Here is a 16,719-nt window from a genome sequence, read left to right on the forward strand (position 1 = left end):
TCTGAGTCCAGTTGTAGGGTTCGATCCTGGCTCAGTCCAGTGGTATTTGAAAGTGCTGAAATACCTCAGCCTCATACTACTGCATAGCATCGTTACCGATACTTAACAGAACTTTCACAGAACAAAATTCAGGCACATAGGGGTCTTCAGAAACTGTAATAGTTGTTTACATTACAAGGACTGAAATTCAGCTTTTGATGGCTCGGCCAGAAAGGATTTTGAAAGGATTATATGAAACACTTTTGACCTAGTAACCAGCGCTGTAGTCTCAACATAGTCAGGGCACGACAACTCCTGGATGCCAGACCATCCTGGCATCTAAAATTAATGGGTTATAGCTAATTACAATAAACTCCTCCCAATTTGGCATAAATTACGCATACAGAGAGGTTAGAAACAATGTGAACCGGGTACATGAGCGCTAAAGCGTTGGTCATGGTGATAAATAATTTGATATCTCACACCGTCATTATTTTATTAGTTGCTGAAGTTAGCCAATCATATTGCTTCGTGGTCAGATTCAAATGAGTTTATCATATGTAATAAATTTCATGCTGATCCAATTTTCAGTTTCAAATTGCTATTAATCCTCTGTAAATCCACCGTAAATGAGGTGAAATTTGTAAGAGGCATTCCGCCTAAATGTTTAAAATTCGCTAAGATACCTGTGTCTCGTCACATGTATGTATACGTCAGTCATGCCTCCATGCCGTACAGCTAGTCGCCCCTGAAGCCGCACTTCGCTCCCATACAGTCAGCGTTCCAGTATTACCTACAGTTCAATGCAGAAATAATATTTTCTAATGCAGGACTGATACTAAACAAACAAAGGAATTGTCTGGGACCATGGTAGATATTTTTTTTTCTGAACACGATTGATTTGTAAGATGTTGTTGCCTTATTTTCTTATATATTATATTTAATCTTGCTGTTACCGTAGCTGCTTCTCTACTTCTTTATTTCATCCTGGAAGCTCAGCCTCACACTCGAACTGTGCGTAGGATTGAGATCTTTAACGCTCTTTTGGCAGTTCTTAGAGCTAAGGTGTTCTATATCAGGTCTATCACCCACCTAGCTGTGCGATCATATAGATAAGCAGATATCATATGAAATAAAAAAATAGAATTGTTTAGACAATAACAACAATAATAGCAATAATAACAATAATAACACCGAGCCCAGTAGCTCCAGTTGCTTAACTGCGGCCAGAATCGAGTATTCGGGAGATCGTGGGTTCGAACCCCACTGTTGGCAGCCCTGAAGATGGTTTCCCGTAGTTTCCCATCTTCACACCAGGCAAATGCTGGGGCTGTACCTTAATTGAAGCCACGGCTGCTTTCTTCCCGCGTCTAGCGCTCTCCTATCCCAATGTCGCCATAAGACCTATCTGTGTCGGAGCGAGGTAAAAGCAAATTGTGAATAATAATCTAGTAAGTACTAATAATAGTACACAATAATAATATAGATTCCCCGCTCACAATCTCTGATACGCCTCTGACTTTTGATCAGTATGTAATAGTGTCAGGACAGTAACAAAAATAAGTTCCTGCAACGGTACAAATTGATCGCATATATTTTCTAAGGCAGGACTGATACTAAACAAACAAAGGAATAGACTGTCTGGGACTATGGTAGACATTTTTTTTTTTTTGAACACGAGTGATTTGTAAGATTTTGTTGCCTTATTTTCACTGATTTTCTTATATATTGCTGTCGTCTTTATACCGTGCATTCACATGAAGTTCTGTAGGCAGTTTGTATATTCTGGGGAGGCATTTGCAACGAATCATCGCACATACTCAGATTTTGGCAGTCTCCAAATTACAGATACAGTTTATACGCTCAAAATATACAGAAGTGCACAGCAAATACAGACGAGGCGGTACGCGCACAAAGCTCGAACTTTGCCCCCGTCTGTTCGAGCAGGGCTCAAGCACATAATTTTTTTTTTTTTTTTTTTTTTTGACTAAAAGACAATGTCAGAAATAGATTTTGTTTGTAATCATCTGTTGGCTTTACACTATGGTAAAGCCGTCACAAAAATTAGTTTTAGACTCATCAAATGTCCCCCTCCACGGAAATCTTTAGTAAAAGGCGAAAGATTTATTAATTAATATATTTAATGCAGCCAAATAGCCATAACAGAGAATATAGTATTACATTGATGGGTTACATATTTGCATAATCACTTATAGACATTGTTCTTCTTGTACAGAATTCAATGTGGTACTGTTCACACGTTTTTCCACATAGTTTACACTCACAGTCTATACTTGGGTCATGGAAGTGTTTTGATTTGCAGAGTAGGTGATGAAAACCGTGAACTGCTAATCTTGTAATGACATGTCTTAATTCAAAATTAGCTTTTGTCCACGAGCGATCTATCATTGCCCCTGTGCCATAGAAGTCAGGTTGGACTTCTTCTCTCTTCTCAGTCAGATTTGCTAGCAGTTTCTTTGATGCACCGGTGTTCGGTAGTGGCATACTTGTCCTGAGATCTTCTATGAGAAATGATTCCCTTGCGAGGAGATATACAAGTCTAGATCGTGTCGTTTTTGATACACCTATCACCTTCTTTATATAGTTCGCTTTCACCTTTTCCAAGGTTGATAAGTTCCTCGTTGTTAAATGTGTCCAGATAATTTCAATGCCATAAGTCATTATTTCAGCCTTAGAGTGCGATAAGACACTCCAGCAGAGCACAATGGTGATCGCAGCCCGGAGACGGGTTTCCAAGGGGGTATGCACACCCAGCAGAGGGCGCATGAGTTTCATGATGAGGAATCGTGCCGCTCCCTCTGTTGCATCAGCGAGAACCCGTGCTCCCACTGGCATGAGTTTCATGATGAGGAATCGTGCCGCTCCCTCTGTTGCATCAGCGAGGACCCGTGCTCCCACTGGCATGAATTTCAACATGAAGGTGGTGGTGCGTGTTAGGCCACATAATGAGAAAAATGGCAAAGGAAGCATTTTTCCTGCTGGTGTGTGTTGGAATGAAGTTCAATAATCAAGCTCCACTCGAAAGATTTATACGATTTGAAGGGAGACCAGAGTGTCAATAATTTTTTCGTCTAGGTATTTCAATGTTCTTAATTGCCGTATATCTGCGAGTATAATAGTGTTTCTTCCCGTTAACAATTATCTTTTAAAGTTTATGATTTAAATAATCACATTGACGTTTACAAAATAATATATGACTTCAAACAAATTGATACTAGATATTGTTGTATGCCAGAAAATTTCCCAATTTGAATATAGACATGTTTCTTCTGAATATGTATTTTCGAGATTGTTTAATACCACCCAGTAGATAGCGTCGCACTTCATGTTTGTGCTGCTCTCTATCTGTACTGAGAGTAACATGTGCTGTGACCCGTCGCCGTTTCGGTATTTTATACTCTTCACGGCGTGTGGTTTCACATAGGTCAGCCGGAGCAGAAATCATGAAGAGTACAAAATAATGATTGTTTTTGAATGTTGTGACATGCCGCGAAATATCTTACTTTGGCTATTTATATTATATGTTTCTCATGAATTTTAGAATGTTTTCATTATCACTCACTAGAAAGTGTTGCACTTCATGTTTTTTCTGCTATCTACAGAGGCGTAACGAAAGAAGGAAACAAAATTGAACCCCCTCAAATAAATTGTATCAAAACATATCAATACATTAAGTACAGCAGGTGCAGTCTATATCCATTTAATGTATACAAAGAACTTACATAAGAGCATGCAATTAATTCATTTATTATAGTACGGTAATGGATTTTGTTTTGAAAGTTAAATATTTATTAGGGGTTGAAATACATCGTGAATCTGTGTTCCTATCTTTTGTCTTTACATTTTAAAAACTCAAGTATACTTGCATTAAAGTTAAAAAAGAAACTGAACCATGCAGCGTACTTCCTGCGATGCAAAGGTATTGACGATTTCAATTATATTCATGGATGACAAATACGGTACGAAAATGAGGTTGCTACAGGGTCCGTATTGGATCGTCGCATTTCATAGGTAGGTTTTTATAAGTTTCAATTTCGAAAATGATCGGTTTGCGGAAGAAATAGCAACGAGAATAATTAGGTCTATTGATATTTTGATAACAATTTTCACTGTTTCCTTAATAATAACTTTGCGCAGATATTTGTGAGAGAGCGCGCCTTTTGTGTTAGGCTATACGAGAAGCAACTTTCGAGCTCGTATGCTCTCTTGGACTCAACACATGGCAGTAATTTGCAAGCAGATTCTACCAACCGACATTTAGCCTACATACGCACTGTTATTTTATTTTATTTTATTTTTTTATTTTTTCCGGCCCATTCTACAAATACACCACGGTGTCAACTTTCCCGTGCAGAGTCGCATTCGGGTAAAGTTATTTATTCATTCATTTACCTTTTTCTTGAGAAATCTGCGGGCCTCTTAACTCCCACGGTTTTTCTGCATTGTAGGCCTCTGGCTAACTATCTGTGCCGATCTTGGCGTGCACCGTGCAGATAAAGTATTTTATGCAGCTGGGTTGGAGCCTGCTAAAGCCTGGAGCACAAAGGACAGGTACAAACATTGTAGAAACCACAAAGAGAAGAAAGACTCACATGGGGCAGACAGAATTTTATTTCAGAATGTGTGGGCTTTTGTAGAGTAGAGCTGTATTTGGTAGAGTGTTGGCCTCCCAATCCCAAGATCGCGGGCTAAAACGCGGCAGAGGTAGACACTCCCTGTCGTACGATGTGGGCATGTAAAATATTCCTGACGACAAAATTAATTATTCAGTCAGCCACAGGTCGCCCATGACAGATTTGTTTGATTCTGCCCTCTGGTAGAGTAAAACGGAACGACGAAATTGACTAGCTGGTAGCCTAGATGGCGCCAGTTCAAAATGCCCGCACGCGATAGCTGAGGCCATATTATTAGTGGATTTGGTCGAAATATAAAATGAAAAAGGAAAGTGTGGGTATATCACAAACTATGTGTGATTAATAATAATAATAATAATAATAATAATAATAATAATAATAATAATAGATTGAGTTAACTGATAATGAATGGGTTAAAATTTAGAGCAAGGAAATGCTAATTGATTCAAAGACTTCTACAGATAACATATCGAAATTTGTGTAAAATACACTATAAATAGAATCCTTGCTTTTTTGCAGACAATCTTGCCAATGACGTCTACATACTCATAAGCTCGACAGAAGGACTGTGACACCAAACATTTGTCATTTGTGGTATGTTTCTAAAATCCAAATTGCACTCTGCCTAGGATTTGGAAGGAAGTGGCTGTGGCCTTAATTAAGATACAGACTCAACATTTGCCTGGAAAATGGGAAACCATGGAAATCCATCTTTAGGGCTGCCGACGGTGGGATTCAAACCCACCATCTCCCGAATGTAAGCTCACAGCTATGCTTCCCTAACTGCGCGGTCAACTCACGCAGTGTCAGATTCATATTTCTAGCATTTATAAAGGGCGGTGAGCTTATTACAAATTATAATTTAGTATTAATTTAAAACTATTTACAATAAAAACAGGGAAATGTTTACCATTAATTGTGCTGATTTATAATATTACTATGCATTACTAAAATTTCTCAAATAACATTCTAGTGTTCACGTTAAAATTATGTATATTGTTGTATGAGTATTCAGCCCGGAGGCTGGTTTGATCCTCAACAGCTCTGTCCTCAGCTGCCATAGGTGGCCTAGGTGCCACTGAAGAGGAGTACTAGGGAAATGAGGAGTGAGGTAATTTTCCATTGCTTTCCTCACCAAACAAGAAGTTGCCATTACATATCAGTCTGCCTAGCACACTAAAAGGAATGCATCAACAGACCCTATGAGTGACATTCTCATACCATTTATAACAGGGTCTGGCTACATAAGGAGATTCACTCGTATCCCAGTCATTTTCATTTTATCAAAGCCAAGGCTAAGACTGGGACAAGTCAATGAAAGTAACAAATTTGTTCTTTCCCATACCAAAAGACACTGTAAACACTAGGTCTCACCAGCAAAAGCATATTAAATTTATAGTGAAACTAAATGTCAAAGTTTTTACTTGTTGGATACCCTAAAGCCAATCCATGAACCCCCAAAGGCTCCACGGACCCCAGGTTAAGTATCCCTGGTCTAGTGGCATTGTCAGTAATTTCTCACCTTGGCAACCTTGAATCGCCACCGATATCTGTGGGACTTCTAAAGTGAAAAGCCACGTCCCAGTAGATCACATTCTACATAAAAATGAATGATCCTGTTGTGGTTATGATAGGAACAGTCACATAAAGTGGCTCAGATAGTAAGGCACTATTTCTCTGAGTCCAGTTGTAGGGTTCGATCCTGGCTCAGTCCAGTGGTATTTGAAAGTGCTGAAATACCTCAGCCTCATACTACTGCATAGCATCGTTACCGATACTTAACAGAACTTTCACAGAACAAAATTCAGGCACATAGGGGTCTTCAGAAACTGTAATAGTTGTTTACATTACAAGGACTGAAATTCAGCTTTTGATGGCTCGGCCAGAAAGGATTTTGAAAGGATTATATGAAACACTTTTGACCTAGTAACCAGCGCTGTAGTCTCAACATAGTCAGGGCACGACAACTCCTGGATGCCAGACCATCCTGGCATCTAAAATTAATGGGTTATAGCTAATTACAATAAACTCCTCCCAATTTGGCATAAATTACGCATACAGAGAGGTTAGAAACAATGTGAACCGGGTACATGAGCGCTAAAGCGTTGGTCATGGTGATAAATAATTTGATATCTCACACCGTCATTATTTTATTAGTTGCTGAAGTTAGCCAATCATATTGCTTCGTGGTCAGATTCAAATGAGTTTATCATATGTAATAAATTTCATGCTGATCCAATTTTCAGTTTCAAATTGCTATTAATCCTCTGTAAATCCACCGTAAATGAGGTGAAATTTGTAAGAGGCATTCCGCCTAAATGTTTAAAATTCGCTAAGATACCTGTGTCTCGTCACATGTATGTATACGTCAGTCATGCCTCCATGCCGTACAGCTAGTCGCCCCTGAAGCCGCACTTCGCTCCCATACAGTCAGCGTTCCAGTATTACCTACAGTTCAATGCAGAAATAATATTTTCTAATGCAGGACTGATACTAAACAAACAAAGGAATTGTCTGGGACCATGGTAGATATTTTTTTTTCTGAACACGATTGATTTGTAAGATGTTGTTGCCTTATTTTCTTATATATTATATTTAATCTTGCTGTTACCGTAGCTGCTTCTCTACTTCTTTATTTCATCCTGGAAGCTCAGCCTCACACTCGAACTGTGCGTAGGATTGAGATCTTTAACGCTCTTTTGGCAGTTCTTAGAGCTAAGGTGTTCTATATCAGGTCTATCACCCACCTAGCTGTGCGATCATATAGATAAGCAGATATCATATGAAATAAAAAAATAGAATTGTTTAGACAATAACAACAATAATAGCAATAATAACAATAATAACACCGAGCCCAGTAGCTCCAGTTGCTTAACTGCGGCCAGAATCGAGTATTCGGGAGATCGTGGGTTCGAACCCCACTGTTGGCAGCCCTGAAGATGGTTTCCCGTAGTTTCCCATCTTCACACCAGGCAAATGCTGGGGCTGTACCTTAATTGAAGCCACGGCTGCTTTCTTCCCGCGTCTAGCGCTCTCCTATCCCAATGTCGCCATAAGACCTATCTGTGTCGGAGCGAGGTAAAAGCAAATTGTGAATAATAATCTAGTAAGTACTAATAATAGTACACAATAATAATATAGATTCCCCGCTCACAATCTCTGATACGCCTCTGACTTTTGATCAGTATGTAATAGTGTCAGGACAGTAACAAAAATAAGTTCCTGCAACGGTACAAATTGATCGCATATATTTTCTAAGGCAGGACTGATACTAAACAAACAAAGGAATAGACTGTCTGGGACTATGGTAGACATTTTTTTTTTTTTGAACACGAGTGATTTGTAAGATTTTGTTGCCTTATTTTCACTGATTTTCTTATATATTGCTGTCGTCTTTATACCGTGCATTCACATGAAGTTCTGTAGGCAGTTTGTATATTCTGGGGAGGCATTTGCAACGAATCATCGCACATACTCAGATTTTGGCAGTCTCCAAATTACAGATACAGTTTATACGCTCAAAATATACAGAAGTGCACAGCAAATACAGACGAGGCGGTACGCGCACAAAGCTCGAACTTTGCCCCCGTCTGTTCGAGCAGGGCTCAAGCACATAATTTTTTTTTTTTTTGACTAAAAGACAATGTCAGAAATAGATTTTGTTTGTAATCATCTGTTGGCTTTACACTATGGTAAAGCCGTCACAAAAATTAGTTTTAGACTCATCAAATGTCCCCCTCCACGGAAATCTTTAGTAAAAGGCGAAAGATTTATTAATTAATATATTTAATGCAGCCAAATAGCCATAACAGAGAATATAGTATTACATTGATGGGTTACATATTTGCATAATCACTTATAGACATTGTTCTTCTTGTACAGAATTCAATGTGGTACTGTTCACACGTTTTTCCACATAGTTTACACTCACAGTCTATACTTGGGTCATGGAAGTGTTTTGATTTGCAGAGTAGGTGATGAAAACCGTGAACTGCTAATCTTGTAATGACATGTCTTAATTCAAAATTAGCTTTTGTCCACGAGCGATCTATCATTGCCCCTGTGCCATAGAAGTCAGGTTGGACTTCTTCTCTCTTCTCAGTCAGATTTGCTAGCAGTTTCTTTGATGCACCGGTGTTCGGTAGTGGCATACTTGTCCTGAGATCTTCTATGAGAAATGATTCCCTTGCGAGGAGATATACAAGTCTAGATCGTGTCGTTTTTGATACACCTATCACCTTCTTTATATAGTTCGCTTTCACCTTTTCCAAGGTTGATAAGTTCCTCGTTGTTAAATGTGTCCAGATAATTTCAATGCCATAAGTCATTATTTCAGCCTTAGAGTGCGATAAGACACTCCAGCAGAGCACAATGGTGATCGCAGCCCGGAGACGGGTTTCCAAGGGGGTATGCACACCCAGCAGAGGGCGCATGAGTTTCATGATGAGGAATCGTGCCGCTCCCTCTGTTGCATCAGCGAGAACCCGTGCTCCCACTGGCATGAGTTTCATGATGAGGAATCGTGCCGCTCCCTCTGTTGCATCAGCGAGGACCCGTGCTCCCACTGGCATGAATTTCAACATGAAGGTGGTGGTGCGTGTTAGGCCACATAATGAGAAAAATGGCAAAGGAAGCATTTTTCCTGCTGGTGTGTGTTGGAATGAAGTTCAATAATCAAGCTCCACTCGAAAGATTTATACGATTTGAAGGGAGACCAGAGTGTCAATAATTTTTTCGTCTAGGTATTTCAATGTTCTTAATTGCCGTATATCTGCGAGTATAATAGTGTTTCTTCCCGTTAACAATTATCTTTTAGAGTTTATGATTTAAATAATCACATTGACGTTTACAAAATAATATATGACTTCAAACAAATTGATACTAGATATTGTTGTATGCCAGAAAATTTCCCAATTTGAATATAGACATGTTTCTTCTGAATATGTATTTTCGAGATTGTTTAATACCACCCAGTAGATAGCGTCGCACTTCATGTTTGTGCTGCTCTCTATCTGTACTGAGAGTAACATGTGCTGTGACCCGTCGCCGTTTCGGTATTTTATACTCTTCACGGCGTGTGGTTTCACATAGGTCAGCCGGAGCAGAAATCATGAAGAGTACAAAATAATGATTGTTTTTGAATGTTGTGACATGCCGCGAAATATCTTACTTTGGCTATTTATATTATATGTTTCTCATGAATTTTAGAATGTTTTCATTATCACTCACTAGAAAGTGTTGCACTTCATGTTTTTTCTGCTATCTACAGAGGCGTAACGAAAGAAGGAAACAAAATTGAACCCCCTCAAATAAATTGTATCAAAACATATCAATACATTAAGTACAGCAGGTGCAGTCTATATCCATTTAATGTATACAAAGAACTTACATAAGAGCATGCAATTAATTCATTTATTATAGTACGGTAATGGATTTTGTTTTGAAAGTTAAATATTTATTAGGGGTTGAAATACATCGTGAATCTGTGTTCCTATCTTTTGTCTTTACATTTTAAAAACTCAAGTATACTTGCATTAAAGTTAAAAAAGAAACTGAACCATGCAGCGTACTTCCTGCGATGCAAAGGTATTGACGATTTCAATTATATTCATGGATGACAAATACGGTACGAAAATGAGGTTGCTACAGGGTCCGTATTGGATCGTCGCATTTCATAGGTAGGTTTTTATAAGTTTCAATTTCGAAAATGATCGGTTTGCGGAAGAAATAGCAACGAGAATAATTAGGTCTATTGATATTTTGATAACAATTTTCACTGTTTCCTTAATAATAACTTTGCGCAGATATTTGTGAGAGAGCGCGCCTTTTGTGTTAGGCTATACGAGAAGCAACTTTCGAGCTCGTATGCTCTCTTGGACTCAACACATGGCAGTAATTTGCAAGCAGATTCTACCAACCGACATTTAGCCTACATACGCACTGTAATTTTATTTTATTTTATTTTTTTATTTTTTCCGGCCCATTCTACAAATACACCACGGTGTCAACTTTCCCGTGCAGAGTCGCATTCGGGTAAAGTTATTTATTCATTCATTTACCTTTTTCTTGAGAAATCTGCGGGCCTCTTAACTCCCACGGTTTTTCTGCATTGTAGGCCTCTGGCTAACTATCTGTGCCGATCTTGGCGTGCACCGTGCAGATAAAGTATTTTATGCAGCTGGGTTGGAGCCTGCTAAAGCCTGGAGCACAAAGGACAGGTACAAACATTGTAGAAACCACAAAGAGAAGAAAGACTCACATGGGGCAGACAGAATTTTATTTCAGAATGTGTGGGCTTTTGTAGAGTAGAGCTGTATTTGGTAGAGTGTTGGCCTCCCAATCCCAAGATCGCGGGCTAAAACGCGGCAGAGGTAGACACTCCCTGTCGTACGATGTGGGCATGTAAAATATTCCTGACGACAAAATTAATTATTCAGTCAGCCACAGGTCGCCCATGACAGATTTGTTTGATTCTGCCCTCTGGTAGAGTAAAACGGAACGACGAAATTGACTAGCTGGTAGCCTAGATGGCGCCAGTTCAAAATGCCCGCACGCGATAGCTGAGGCCATATTATTAGTGGATTTGGTCGAAATATAAAATGAAAAAGGAAAGTGTGGGTATATCACAAACTATGTGTGATTAATAATAATAATAATAATAATAATAATAATAATAATAGATTGAGTTAACTGATAATGAATGGGTTAAAATTTAGAGCAAGGAAATGCTAATTGATTCAAAGACTTCTACAGACAACATATCGAAATTTGTGTAAAATACACTATAAATAGAATCCTTGCTTTTTTGCAGACAATCTTGCCAATGACGTCTACATACTCATAAGCTCGACAGAAGGACTGTGACACCAAACATTTGTCATTTGTGGTATGTTTCTAAAATCCAAATTGCACTCTGCCTAGGATTTGGAAGGAAGTGGCTGTGGCCTTAATTAAGATACAGACTCAACATTTGCCTGGAAAATGGGAAACCATGGAAATCCATCTTTAGGGCTGCCGACGGTGGGATTCAAACCCACCATCTCCCGAATGTAAGCTCACAGCTATGCTTCCCTAACTGCGCGGTCAACTCACGCAGTGTCAGATTCATATTTCTAGCATTTATAAAGGGCGGTGAGCTTATTACAAATTATAATTTAGTATTAATTTAAAACTATTTACAATAAAAACAGGGAAATGTTTACCATTAATTGTGCTGATTTATAATATTACTATGCATTACTAAAATTTCTCAAATAACATTCTAGTGTTCACGTTAAAATTATGTATATTGTTGTATGAGTATTCAGCCCGGAGGCTGGTTTGATCCTCAACAGCTCTGTCCTCAGCTGCCATAGGTGGCCTAGGTGCCACTGAAGAGGAGTACTAGGGAAATGAGGAGTGAGGTAATTTTCCATTGCTTTCCTCACCAAACAAGAAGTTGCCATTACATATCAGTCTGCCTAGCACACTAAAAGGAATGCATCAACAGACCCTATGAGTGACATTCTCATACCATTTATAACAGGATCTGGCTACATAAGGAGATTCACTCGTATCCCAGTCATTTTCATTTTATCAAAGCCAAGGCTAAGACTGGGACAAGTCAATGAAAGTAACAAATTTGTTCTTTCCCATACCAAAAGACACTGTAAACACTAGGTCTCACCAGCAAAAGCATATTAAATTTATAGTGAAACTAAATGTCAAAGTTTTTACTTGTTGGATACCCTAAAGCCAATCCATGAACCCCCAAAGGCTCCACGGACCCCAGGTTAAGTATCCCTGGTCTAGTGGCATTGTCAGTAATTTCTCACCTTGGCAACCTTGAATCGCCACCGATATCTGTGGGACTTCTAAAGTGAAAAGCCACGTCCCAGTAGATCACATTCTACATAAAAATGAATGATCCTGTTGTGGTTATGATAGGAACAGTCACATAAAGTGGCTCAGATAGTAAGGCACTATTTCTCTGAGTCCAGTTGTAGGGTTCGATCCTGGCTCAGTCCAGTGGTATTTGAAAGTGCTGAAATACCTCAGCCTCATACTACTGCATAGCATCGTTACCGATACTTAACAGAACTTTCACAGAACAAAATTCAGGCACATAGGGGTCTTCAGAAACTGTAATAGTTGTTTACATTACAAGGACTGAAATTCAGCTTTTGATGGCTCGGCCAGAAAGGATTTTGAAAGGATTATATGAAACACTTTTGACCTAGTAACCAGCGCTGTAGTCTCGACATAGTCAGGGCACGACAACTCCTGGATGCCAGACCATCCTGGCATCTAAAATTAATGGGTTATAGCTAATTACAATAAACTCCTCCCAATTTGGCATAAATTACGCATACAGAGAGGTTAGAAACAATGTGAACCGGGTACATGAGCGCTAAAGCGTTGGTCATGGTGATAAATAATTTGATATCTCACACCGTCATTATTTTATTAGTTGCTGAAGTTAGCCAATCATATTGCTTCGTGGTCAGATTCAAATGAGTTTATCATATGTAATAAATTTCATGCTGATCCAATTTTCAGTTTCAAATTGCTATTAATCCTCTGTAAATCCACCGTAAATGAGGTGAAATTTGTAAGAGGCATTCCGCCTAAATGTTTAAAATTCGCTAAGATACCTGTGTCTCGTCACATGTATGTATACGTCAGTCATGCCTCCATGCCGTACAGCTAGTCGCCCCTGAAGCCGCACTTCGCTCCCATACAGTCAGCGTTCCAGTATTACCTACAGTTCAATGCAGAAATAATATTTTCTAATGCAGGACTGATACTAAACAAACAAAGGAATTGTCTGGGACCATGGTAGATATTTTTTTTTCTGAACACGATTGATTTGTAAGATGTTGTTGCCTTATTTTCTTATATATTATATTTAATCTTGCTGTTACCGTAGCTGCTTCTCTACTTCTTTATTTCATCCTGGAAGCTCAGCCTCACACTCGAACTGTGCGTAGGATTGAGATCTTTAACGCTCTTTTGGCAGTTCTTAGAGCTAAGGTGTTCTATATCAGGTCTATCACCCACCTAGCTGTGCGATCATATAGATAAGCAGATATCATATGAAATAACAAAATAGAATTGTTTAGACAATAACAACAATAATAACACCGAGCCCAGTAGCTCCAGTTGCTTAACTGCGGCCAGAATCGAGTATTCGGGAGATCGTGGGTTCGAACCCCACTGTTGGCAGCCCTGAAGATGGTTTCCCGTAGTTTCCCATCTTCACACCAGGCAAATGCTGGGGCTGTACCTTAATTGAAGCCACGGCTGCTTTCTTCCCGCGTCTAGCGCTCTCCTATCCCAATGTCGCCATAAGACCTATCTGTGTCGGAGCGAGGTAAAAGCAAATTGTGAATAATAATCTAGTAAGTACTAATAATAGTACACAATAATAATATAGATTCCCCGCTCACAATCTCTGATACGCCTCTGACTTTTGATCAGTATGTAATAGTGTCAGGACAGTAACAAAAATAAGTTCCTGCAACGGTACAAATTGATCGCATATATTTTCTAAGGCAGGACTGATACTAAACAAACAAAGGAATAGACTGTCTGGGACTATGGTAGACATTTTTTTTTTTTTTGAACACGAGTGATTTGTAAGATTTTGTTGCCTTATTTTCACTGATTTTCTTATATATTGCTGTCGTCTTTATACCGTGCATTCACATGAAGTTCTGTAGGCAGTTTGTATATTCTGGGGAGGCATTTGCAACGAATCATCGCACATACTCAGATTTTGGCAGTCTCCAAATTACAGATACAGTTTATACGCTCAAAATATACAGAAGTGCACAGCAAATACAGACGAGGCGGTACGCGCACAAAGCTCGAACTTTGCCCCCGTCTGTTCGAGCAGGGCTCAAGCACATAATTTTTTTTTTTTTTGACTAAAAGACAATGTCAGAAATAGATTTTGTTTGTAATCATCTGTTGGCTTTACACTATGGTAAAGCCGTCACAAAAATTAGTTTTAGACTCATCAAATGTCCCCCTCCACGGAAATCTTTAGTAAAAGGCGAAAGATTTATTAATTAATATATTTAATGCAGCCAAATAGCCATAACAGAGAATATAGTATTACATTGATGGGTTACATATTTGCATAATCACTTATAGACATTGTTCTTCTTGTACAGAATTCAATGTGGTACTGTTCACACGTTTTTCCACATAGTTTACACTCACAGTCTATACTTGGGTCATGGAAGTGTTTTGATTTGCAGAGTAGGTGATGAAAACCGTGAACTGCTAATCTTGTAATGACATGTCTTAATTCAAAATTAGCTTTTGTCCACGAGCGATCTATCATTGCCCCTGTGCCATAGAAGTCAGGTTGGACTTCTTCTCTCTTCTCAGTCAGATTTGCTAGCAGTTTCTTTGATGCACCGGTGTTCGGTAGTGGCATACTTGTCCTGAGATCTTCTATGAGAAATGATTCCCTTGCGAGGAGATATACAAGTCTAGATCGTGTCGTTTTTGATACACCTATCACCTTCTTTATATAGTTCGCTTTCACCTTTTCCAAGGTTGATAAGTTCCTCGTTGTTAAATGTGTCCAGATAATTTCAATGCCATAAGTCATTATTTCAGCCTTAGAGTGCGATAAGACACTCCAGCAGAGCACAATGGTGATCGCAGCCCGGAGACGGGTTTCCAAGGGGGTATGCACACCCAGCAGAGGGCGCATGAGTTTCATGATGAGGAATCGTGCCGCTCCCTCTGTTGCATCAGCGAGAACCCGTGCTCCCACTGGCATGAGTTTCATGATGAGGAATCGTGCCGCTCCCTCTGTTGCATCAGCGAGGACCCGTGCTCCCACTGGCATGAATTTCAACATGAAGGTGGTGGTGCGTGTTAGGCCACATAATGAGAAAAATGGCAAAGGAAGCATTTTTCCTGCTGGTGTGTGTTGGAATGAAGTTCAATAATCAAGCTCCACTCGAAAGATTTATACGATTTGAAGGGAGACCAGAGTGTCAATAATTTTTTCGTCTAGGTATTTCAATGTTCTTAATTGCCGTATATCTGCGAGTATAATAGTGTTTCTTCCCGTTAACAATTATCTTTTAAAGTTTATGATTTAAATAATCACATTGACGTTTACAAAATAATATATGACTTCAAACAAATTGATACTAGATATTGTTGTATGCCAGAAAATTTCCCAATTTGAATATAGACATGTTTCTTCTGAATATGTATTTTCGAGATTGTTTAATACCACCCAGTAGATAGCGTCGCACTTCATGTTTGTGCTGCTCTCTATCTGTACTGAGAGTAACATGTGCTGTGACCCGTCGCCGTTTCGGTATTTTATACTCTTCACGGCGTGTGGTTTCACATAGGTCAGCCGGAGCAGAAATCATGAAGAGTACAAAATAATGATTGTTTTTGAATGTTGTGACATGCCGCGAAATATCTTACTTTGGCTATTTATATTATATGTTTCTCATGAATTTTAGAATGTTTTCATTATCACTCACTAGAAAGTGTTGCACTTCATGTTTTTTCTGCTATCTACAGAGGCGTAACGAAAGAAGGAAACAAAATTGAACCCCCTCAAATAAATTGTATCAAAACATATCAATACATTAAGTACAGCAGGTGCAGTCTATATCCATTTAATGTATACAAAGAACTTACATAAGAGCATGCAATTAATTCATTTATTATAGTACGGTAATGGATTTTGTTTTGAAAGTTAAATATTTATTAGGGGTTGAAATACATCGTGAATCTGTGTTCCTATCTTTTGTCTTTACATTTTAAAAACTCAAGTATACTTGCATTAAAGTTAAAAAAGAAACTGAACCATGCAGCGTACTTCCTGCGATGCAAAGGTATTGACGATTTCAATTATATTCATGGATGACAAATACGGTACGAAAATGAGGTTGCTACAGGGTCCGTATTGGATCGTCGCATTTCATAGGTAGGTTTTTATAAGTTTCAATTTCGAAAATGATCGGTTTGCGGAAGAAATAGCAACGAGAATAATTAGGTCTATTGATATTTTGATAACAATTTTCACTGTTTCCTTAATAATAACTTTGCGCAGATATTT

At 38.8% G+C, this 16,719-nt stretch overlaps 3 non-coding genes across 3 annotated transcripts; all 3 read right to left on the bottom strand.

The window, feature by feature from the left end:
* Positions 1–2,012: 2,012 nt before the first annotated feature.
* On the bottom strand, positions 2,013–2,136 carry LOC137499064 (U5 spliceosomal RNA). The gene has a single exon (XR_011018004.1). It is a non-coding gene; the product is annotated as a U5 spliceosomal RNA (small nuclear RNA).
* A 6,177-nt stretch (positions 2,137–8,313) lies between these two features.
* On the bottom strand, positions 8,314–8,437 carry LOC137499065 (U5 spliceosomal RNA). Its single transcript, XR_011018005.1, has one exon. It is a non-coding gene; the product is annotated as a U5 spliceosomal RNA (small nuclear RNA).
* Positions 8,438–14,588: 6,151 nt separating this feature from the next.
* On the bottom strand, positions 14,589–14,712 carry LOC137499066 (U5 spliceosomal RNA). Its single transcript, XR_011018006.1, has one exon. It is a non-coding gene; the product is annotated as a U5 spliceosomal RNA (small nuclear RNA).
* Positions 14,713–16,719: the final 2,007 nt, after the last annotated feature.

The sequence above is a fragment of the Anabrus simplex genome, chromosome 3, assembly GCF_040414725.1.
Source record: "Anabrus simplex isolate iqAnaSimp1 chromosome 3, ASM4041472v1, whole genome shotgun sequence".
Lineage (NCBI taxonomy): Eukaryota > Metazoa > Arthropoda > Insecta > Orthoptera > Tettigoniidae > Anabrus > Anabrus simplex.